The following is a 9504-nucleotide window of genomic DNA, read 5'->3' as shown; positions in this document are numbered from 1 at the left end:
TTGCCGCCGCCTGCCCTCACCTGCCGGCCCAGCCCGAGGCCACACGGGCCGTGGCTGGGATCTGGGAGGGAAGGGGTCGGTCCTCCGCGGAGAACACGGGGAAATTTATTATTACTATTATTATTATTATTATTATTATTACTACTACTACTACTACTATTACACAAGGAAAAAGCTGTTTCCACCTCTGGAATCACTGAATCCTCCAGGTCGGAAGGGACCACAGTGGGTCATTTGGTCCAACCTCCCTGCCGAAGCACCGAGGACAACCTGGCTCCTTCCTCTTGGCACCCACCCCTTTTAGATATTTACAGACATTGACGAGTCCCCCCTCTCGGTTGTCTCTCTCCTCTTAAAGCTGAACAGGCCCAGGTGTCTCAGTGTTTCCTCGTAAGAGTGATGCTCCAGTTCCCCAGTCCCCTTTGTTGCCCTCTGCTGGACCTGTTCCAGGAGCTCCACGTCTCTGTTGTGCTGAGCAGCCTACAACTAACACCCTGCTCCAGATGTGGCCTCACCAGGAGTGAGTAGAGGGGCTGGAAGAGTGCTGGAAAATTGCAAAAAAATTACAAAACAGCTGGATGCAGAGTTTCAGCCCAACCCAACCCAAAGCAATCTTTTTCCTTGTTAAAAGCTTTTATTTGGAAAGAAGAAACTTACCAACACAAAGAAAATGTTTTCTGCATAACCACAGTTTTATTTTAGCACCATTAGCAACAAACCAGACAATTTTATTCACCAGTGTTGGGCACATACGTGTAGCTCCTGCTACAGAGCACATCTGTGTTTTGTTCAAGGCAATTGCAGATGGGATGAGTGGCACTTCCCACAATCACAGGACCAGGCATAAGCTTTTCAGTCATTTCTCATATATTCCACTCCCTAATTCTGTAAACAGCTTCACTTTGTACAATATCCTAACAGCTGAATAACAGGTTTGAGGGATCCACAAGAGGGACAAGTTCTTGAGGTGGAAGTGCCTCACTAAATATGCTGTATCTTCAACTATGCTGCCTAAAAAAGCACACAAAGTAGTTTCATATAGAATACATAAGCAAGCTCTACATAGCAGCCTATACAGGAGATCCCAATTTTATCTCAATGCCTAAGCATCATCCCACTACATGTCAAAATGGACAGTCCTAGATATTAAAACTACCCTTGATTTCTGTAAGTGTAGTATAAATTACAGAGCGCATTCTCCTGTGGAAGTGTTCTGGGATGGTTTCATAAAGGTAGAAATTCCTGTTGTTTTAAAATGCATGAAGTAATGGAACAAATTGGAGCACCACCTGGCAATGAGGAGAACTGGGCTTATCTTTGTGAGAACAGCTGCTGAAAGAAGTGTGCAATCTGCTCTTCTCCTCACAAAGCAGGAAATTGTACACAAGGTCTTAAATCAGGAGTAGATAACATCCCAAAAATTGAAAGATGTTAGAAAAAACAGATGACAAGCAATGCAGACATTTCATGCACAATTGCCATAAGTGCTTTCTTCAACCCAAAAGCATCAGGCTAATCTTGTTCAGGCTAAGCTGCAAACAGCCCCCCTGATCCACACCCCTATGCAGTGAATTAGAGACCTGAGAGATTGCACTAATTTAAATGGATCTCTTCCCAGAAGAATGTAAGCAAGATAGTGATTACACTTAGAACACCTGGAAATTGGGTCGCAACACAGCATTCACTGACAGAAATTAATCATGCTTTATTGTCCTGCAGTTTCTACATCTCTGTTTCACCCTTGCGATGTAGCGTGCCTGAGGGAAGAGGTATCTTTGCAATCTTCTGCCAGAATTCAGGAAAGAAAGCAGTCACTGGCTCCTCTCCAAATTTTCCATTGCACAAGGGATATGAGCCTTGTTGTTGCAACCCTATTCCCACCACTTGGCTTGCTGTGCCTTGGAAATCCCCAGCTGAGCACAGTTTGGGGATGTGGGTAGCAGTGCACAGTTCCAGGTTCTCAGAAGGCTTTCCTGGGCCTTCTAATGTGGGCAGGTATTAAGCATGGAAGCATGCCAACCCAAGCACTTCCAGCCTGAAGTACTACTCAGATTAGCAAAACCCTACATTTGCACAAGGGCTGTGTTAGCATAAGTACTGGCATCTTCAGATATGTTGTTATTTCATACGAAAAGGATGTTTTGGTGTAAACTGAAGAGAGTGTAAAAAATCCAAAGCCTGCATACTTAAGTACCTTTAACAAAGAATATATGCAGTAGCAACAAAGCCCAGAGTGGCAGAAAGGGTAAACTGATGGTGCTTGATTAGAGAGCATCTGGAGCAATATGTTCCAGAGGAAATGGATGTTGGTTGATTACAAACACAAATAGAAATAACGTTCAGCATTAGTTGGAGGTTCAGGGTTTTTAACAATACAACACAAATCAGAGCCTCTGAGTTTCATTTTCTCCTGATACCGTGAGAGCTTTGTAGTATCTCTCAACTTCATGGCATTTTTACTGTGTAGGCTTTGCTTGGTAGCTGTCCCTTACAACAAAGTGCTAACTACTGCCACTACTCTTAGCCCCAGTGACCTTAGTGACCCAGCGAGATCAAGTCAGAGCCACTCATATACTTAACACAGTCTGTGCTAAAGAACATTTCTGGACACAAGTAAAAATTAAGGCAGCAGACAAAGCTCATAAATTACATCGTCTCATATCCCTTAAGGAGATTTACATGTTAAGTTAGTCTTAATATTCTAGAATTATAACTTCTTCTCTAGAATTTAGACTCTCCAAAATATCTTCCCCTCTCACCCATTCTCTTTTTTAGTATGGTTATTTAGTTGGTTGGTTGGTTTGTTTTTATAATGGTGTCTTTTTGTTTGTTTAAGGGAGAGCAGTGAGCAGCAGCAAACCCCAAGAACAAGTTGAAGCCCTGTTAATGTCTCGTCTTCTGTTGCCTCTACAAATTGTGACCTTCAGTGTTTCTACCAATCTTCTTAGAAGTTTTGTGTGTACAACGATTAAACTCTCAAGAAGTTTATCATCAGTCTCTAGTGGTACTTGTGTGATAATTAATTAGTACTGACCCAACAGGATTCTTAACTGCAATTAACATTCATACAGATCAGCAGCTTTAGTAAACGACGGGACTTTCCCAGGCTTGTTTCTCTGTAGCTTGTTCTGGGGTGGGAGTCAACAGCTCTGAATGAGCTGTTACCACTCAGGAAAGGGATGAGAGGGTTACTGTGGATAGTTCTGGGAAGCCATCCTCTGGGTGCTCAGAGAGAGAGCAACACTCCAACCATAGCACTGGGAATGCTATTAGGAAAGAGAGCAATCTGACAAATCTCATTAGGACACATTCCTGAATGCCAGCAATCCCACTTCAAAATGGGTAACTAGAAGCAGAGAAAGCACACAGTAAAGCAGAAAAGAAAGCAATTTTAGAACTTGTATACAACAGCTTCAATGTAGCAGAAATGGAACATGATATTTCAACATTTAAAGGGAATTATGGGATAGGAAAAGTCTATAAAGTACAGATCTAGAAAATCATTAAATATGTGGAGAACATTAAATGTGTAACAAGCATTCAGTATTTTATATCAGCTAAAAACTAGAGAGAACTTCTACAAGATGTCAGACAACAGGACGTTTTTACATGAGAATGTTGTGAAATGTTTTGCCTCAAGATGCTGTGGGGCACACAATTACAAAGGAGCAAAAAGGCTCTAGTGAATTCATAGAGGATAGGTCCACTGTTAAACAGTGGATCCTGGTTGTTTCAGAAACATCCCTACTTCTGATTTCCCACGTTTAGAAAGAACTGCTGGCAAACACAGCTCCTGTTTCTTAAACTCCCCCTCAACATCTGCTCCTGGGCACTGCTGCACAGTTTTTGGCTGGATGGACTTGATCTGAGTCAAGTCTTCATATGTTCAAAGCCCATCTGCGTGCACAGTGTAGCACTGCAAAATACATTAGTAATAGCAGAGATTAAAAAGTTCAGACATGTTCATAATGTTCCGTCAGTTTCAGACTCTGCAAGACTTTTGTGTGGCTATTTTGAATTTATCTGCCAAAACCCCACTCATGGAGTAAGGAGGACAAGGAGAAAAGTCCACAAGATAACCCCCCTGAATTTGTCTTTCAGGATACAGGATTTGCCTCTAACAAAATTGCATACTCTGCTATAGGATAGTAGAGACCTGAACCTCTCAAGTCAGCTGAAACCCCTTGCACAGAATGTTTCAGGAAACAGAATTTAGACTCCACCAAAATATCTTAGCCTCATATGTCTTCTTTTGTTTGCTCTGGCCATTTATTTGTTTTCTTTCTTTTGCTTCTACATCTCATGTTTGTTTTGTTTTTAATAAGGGAGCTGTGATCAATAAAGAAAACATATATTTCTAATAAACAAAGCATGAGAAGTTTCCTGTCTTCTCTCTTTTAATTCTTTTTTCTTTAAATGCAGGTGACACTTTTTTGGGTAGTTCATCCCCATGTCTCTCTTGAACTATTCCCCAGAAGGTCCTGCTGTCAGGCTGACTTGAGATTGTCACCTACAGGCAAGTTCAGATACGTGAAGGGTTCTGCTCCCCCAGTTTTAGATCAAAGTTGTAGATCATTCCCACAATAGATCTGTTTTAGTAGAAAAGACAAGTTATTTATAAATATTAGCCACAGAAATAAAGAATCAAGCAGACCTCACCATACAGCATAATAACAAATCTAATATTCATGCCCATGTAATGAATGAAGATGCATGAAACCCCAAGTATGTAGTTTTGTTTATATTTAATGGTGTGTATCATACAGCCTCAGAGGATCATATAGCATATTCTAGAAAAAACACTTCAGGCTATGTCTACACAAGTTAATTAAGTGGGGCCAACACACACTGAACAGGTACTGGCACATGATGGTACTGTTTATAAGTTAGCTCACAAATGGTGTTGTTCAGAACTAACTACCACAGGCTGGGGAGCATTCCCTATGGCAGTTTTGCATGCAGCCATGCTATTTTGATAGGAAGAAAAAGCAGTTGTGTGGCCATCAGCTGTGCTCTACCAGTTGGCCTTAGGGCTGAGAAACTCTTCCTGTTTGCTCTTTATGGGATTTCATGATTTGTTTCAATTACAAATATTGCTCTGAAGCAGTAAGAGACTCTGAAAGAAAGAATGTCTCAAGGGCACCCACAAAATGTTCATGTCTGAGTGAAACTTTTATTAAAAAGGTCTTACAATTATTGCAAGTTGGAGTGATTTAAAGGCTGCAGAATTTGTGTCCTCTGGCTTCTGATTTCCCTTTTTGATCATGCTTTCCTGTCAAAACAATTAGCAAAACAGAAGTAACTCTGGCAGCAGCCATACATCTCAAGAGATGAACTTCAACATGGTAACCAGTTGCACAGTGAAGAATTTGCCCATGATGTTTTAAAGGCACCCAGTTTTGACCCATCACACACCTAAACTAGTAACTCAGCCTCCTGTGCCTGTTTCTGTGCATGTTTGGATACCCATATATCCATTTCAACAGATGGAAGAAGATAAGCTTGAAGGAAAATATGTGTCTTTGCAATTTTGTCCAGGTGTGCTTCACTGGCTGATCAAAGCTGTGCATTCAGATTCCAGCAGGTAAGGTGTCTGTTCCTGCTGCTTCTCCCTGTTTGGCAGCAGCAGTCCCACCCCTGACCTAACACTCTGTGCTTTAACCAGGCAGCAACCTGCATGGAAACCATTGCCAGGCAGCAGCCCCCAGTCTTGTAGCACTTGAGGATGGCCTAGCTTACCAGTAGAAGTACCACTACAAGTACAGTATGGGAGTTGACAGAAGCAGAGAGATCCAAAAAGAGATACATCTAGGTATTTTTCCCAGCCTAATGCTTGTGCTGCTGCTAGGAGGATGAACCACCTGACTGCTGTCCTTCAGTGCCACACATCTTCATTTATATTGGAAAGTTTTCAGATTAGTGGTGGTCCCTTACCATATACACTTCCTAACACAGTGGATTGAGCCATTGCAATACTCCTAAGTCATATTCATCCACAACTCACTCTGAAGCTAAGGCCAAGACAAAATGACCAGAATGGTCATACGGAAACTTGTCTGTAGCAGACCTTTTGCAACACTATTAGTCACAGTGCTATGCTGTAACAGTTATCAACACTTGCTTTTGTTTCATCTCCACTTGTGATTTTCTTTCCTAGTGTCAGATCTGAAGAAATTTATTCACAAGTTTATAGCACTTAGTTGTTTTCTTAAGAAATAATAATTATATTGGATAAAATTAAAGCTTGGACACATTTCCCTTACTGAAATGTAGTTACTATAGCCTAGCACGTAAGTGATGGCAACTAAAAAAATTAATTATGAGGGGGCTCTGAAAGTGAAATAACTATAGACAAATTGTCACCAGAACCCTAAAACTGGAAGAATCAAGTAAAAAGGAAACCTGCTTCAGTACTGATTGTAGGGCATGTTTATTTCTGGTACATCTGAATTATTTTTAATGGAGCATGATTAGGGCCAGTTCCTGCTCAAAACACAATTAAGAGTGGAGGAGAACAGATCAACAGATTATTGCAACATTAATTATTTAGAATTCTTCCACAAAGCATTATGTGAAGATTTGGGTCCTAATACAATCATAATCTAATGGAAGCTTCTGCTTCCCCATCTTCTATAAAATAGTATTTGATTACTTGAAATAGTCATCAGAGTTGAACACAAAAAGCCACAGCTGGAGCTGCTCCAACATACAGAGTGTTCAGTTACTGAAACCTTACACTTCCTCTTAGTTTGCATTCTACACCCTGAGCAAGAAACATGGGATTTCACTTTGCTGTCTTGTCTCTTTAGATGGGGTCACCCTCATGCCAACAGCGGATTCAGTGCCTTAAAGCACAAGTTGATGTCTCCTCTAATCTACTGGCAAAGCACAGAATGTCCAGATTATAATTACGCCCTGACCACTTGGTATTTACTTTTATTACACTAATACTGTGAGGCCCCAGTAAGATTGGAGCCAATTGTGCTATGTGCTGCACACACGCACAGCCACTGCCTGAAAGACTTCATAGAACAGGGTGAGAGAAAGAGTTATTTCCCACAGCAGCAAAAGGAGCCTTAATTTTGTTGCTGCTCTCCTTGAGGCATTAATCCCAAAAGAGAAGAGGAATAAACCTGTCTCAAATGAGTCATCTGAGCAGATGCAAGCATAAAAATATCCTCTTATCTCTTGTTTTATCTTCCCTTCCACATTGCTGCTTCTTTCCCAACTAGAATAATAACAAAATAAGAGTGAAGTCAGTCCTGGGCAGGGATGTTGTAGTGTCTGGAGCACCAGAAGCAGTGGAAGCAGGCAGGAGTCTCACTCGATGCACTCTGGCTCCTGTAGTCTGAGCAAGCACTTGGCAAAGGCGAGGAGAAGGATTATATCTGTCAGAATAACTTTTATGGGACCCAACTCTTCCAGGAATTGTTTAAAATCCACATAATGCTTCTGAGTGTTAATGCCTGTATTGGGACATTTGCATTAGCAGATAAATGTGCAAGAACACATGTTTCCAGACATCTGCCTAGTGACTGCACATCTGAGCAGTTTGCTGAAACTTAGTCTAAGGTCCGTGAGGTCCTTGGGCTCCTGAAATGATTTCCAAGGTTTGTAATAAATTGTGCTGCTGCAGTGTACCATGGTTAAGCAATTCTCCCATGATAGAAACAATATGTGGTGCACTGCACTAAAACCAATCTATGTTATTTTAACTTTCCTGCCTTCAAAATCTTTCAGAAGGGAACACAGATGAGTTTCATACATACAGATGCTGTGAAAAAAAGATGAAAGCTTTTGTGATGATATCCCCAAATTATCACTTTCCCAGTACAAGACAAGTGGATAATACAATGCTGATCATTGTGCATTGTATTAGTAAGAAGTGAGGAAGAACAGTGTAGTTTAAGGCAAGGGCACTTAGTAGATTTCTGCAGAGCCCTGGTTGAGTTGCTTACATTCCCCCAGCTAGATCCATAATTTTTTAGCCATGTCAGAGAAAGGAGGACTTGGAATGTGCAATGCCATGAGGTTAAGTGGTAGTGATGTCTGGGAAGGAGGGATTCATCTTCAGGCACAAAAGGCATTGCAGTGTTGTTGAGTTCCCCTTCCTGGTGCACACACGGGATTGCAGGATTGCGTCAGAGTGTGAGTCAACAAAGAGGTGGACTTTCAGGGATTTTGGGCTTCAATGGGAATGCAAGCCATTAGCTAATGTACACCATGTGTTTTTCCCTTCTTTCAAGTGGAGAAAACAGTGCTCCTGTACTACAGGTAGGTACTGTGAAGATAAGTGTCACAGAAATGTCACAGATACTACTGTCATGGGTACAGATTCAGGGCACAGATTTAGCTTGTTCATTTGTCTAATGCTATTATTGCTGTTATTATTACTATTAAAACTATTAAATTCACAAATTATAATCTACTATCAGGCTACACACACATTACATACTTCATATGACTAAAGCAATTAAGACACATTAAAAGACCTTGCATTTGATAAAAATAGGCAAATGGGGAGTATCCCATCCCAGACACAGCAGCTGGAGAGGGTATATGCTGCAGTCATTCACTGTGAACATGAACTTTGTTCTTCTCAAGAGTCCATGAAGCTTGTGATAAATTAACTTATATTGGACCAGCCACAGCAGGCTGGCAGAAGTACCCAGGACTGAGCATGATTTTTATTACTCAGTAACCTGTACTCTTAAAAAAATGTAACCATGAATCAATGTGGTGTTTTACACTGTGTTTGTCTGCTTAACAAAATGTAAGAGGAAAGCTATAGGAAGAAGTGGGAGGTTGCCTAGTTAGAGCTTATAAAGGTCTATAAAACATGTTATACAGTTAAAAAATGACATGCAATGCAATGTTTAGATTACTTCCGCCAAGTATGTTCATGGTATGGCTTGTTTTCTATCAAGTCATTTGTACTGTCCTTGTTTAAAAAGCATTAACTAGTTTTATAAAATTAAAACCAAAAAAACCAGTCCCGTTCAGAAATCAGGCATCAACTCCATATGATAAAGACTTTGACTTTGTCACATTTAAAGACAACTGACAGAATTGGTTCTGTAAGGCTGGTGATTAGGAAGATCTCTGAGAGATTGTAGATTTTACTGTAAGTCTGCTCCACATGTGTTAGTTACAAGAAGGGAGAATTCAGCTTCCCAAATCTCCCATCTCCCATCTGAGTGCTTTTACTGCTGGATGTGGGCAGGACGTGGGTAGGATATAACCCATCTGCTTCCTGGCTGTAATTCCAGGGACTGTTAGGCAAGAGACTGGAGAAACCCAGGTTTTTGCATCTCCCTTGTTCTCACCTGTGAGGTAGGCTCTGAGTACTTTCATGACCCCAGGGATGACTGCAGACACTGCAGGGCCAGGTCCCAGACATTGTGAATACACCAAGTGCTGATATTTAAAAGGCCTGTTAGGCATTGAAGACTTTGTGAATAAGACTCAGCACTGACACCATCACAGAACTGTCAGTCCTCATCT

The 9504-nt window shown here is 41.1% G+C and overlaps 1 long non-coding RNA gene across 1 annotated transcript in view; it reads left to right on the top strand.

The window, feature by feature from the left end:
* Positions 1-2997, top strand: part of LOC121664787 — a 4442-nt gene extending 1445 nt beyond the window's left edge. Inside the window, exon 2 of the long non-coding RNA XR_006016129.1 lies at positions 2837-2997. This is a non-coding gene — a long non-coding RNA (uncharacterized LOC121664787). The remainder of the gene's footprint in view (positions 1-2836) is intronic.
* Positions 2998-9504: the final 6507 nt, after the last annotated feature.

Source organism: Corvus kubaryi, unplaced genomic scaffold (assembly GCF_017639235.1).
Source record: "Corvus kubaryi isolate FWS band 111438036 unplaced genomic scaffold, C.kubaryi_AGA036_p1.0 37308, whole genome shotgun sequence".
NCBI lineage: Eukaryota > Metazoa > Chordata > Aves > Passeriformes > Corvidae > Corvus > Corvus kubaryi.
This window is presented reverse-complemented; position numbering and strand designations above follow the sequence as displayed.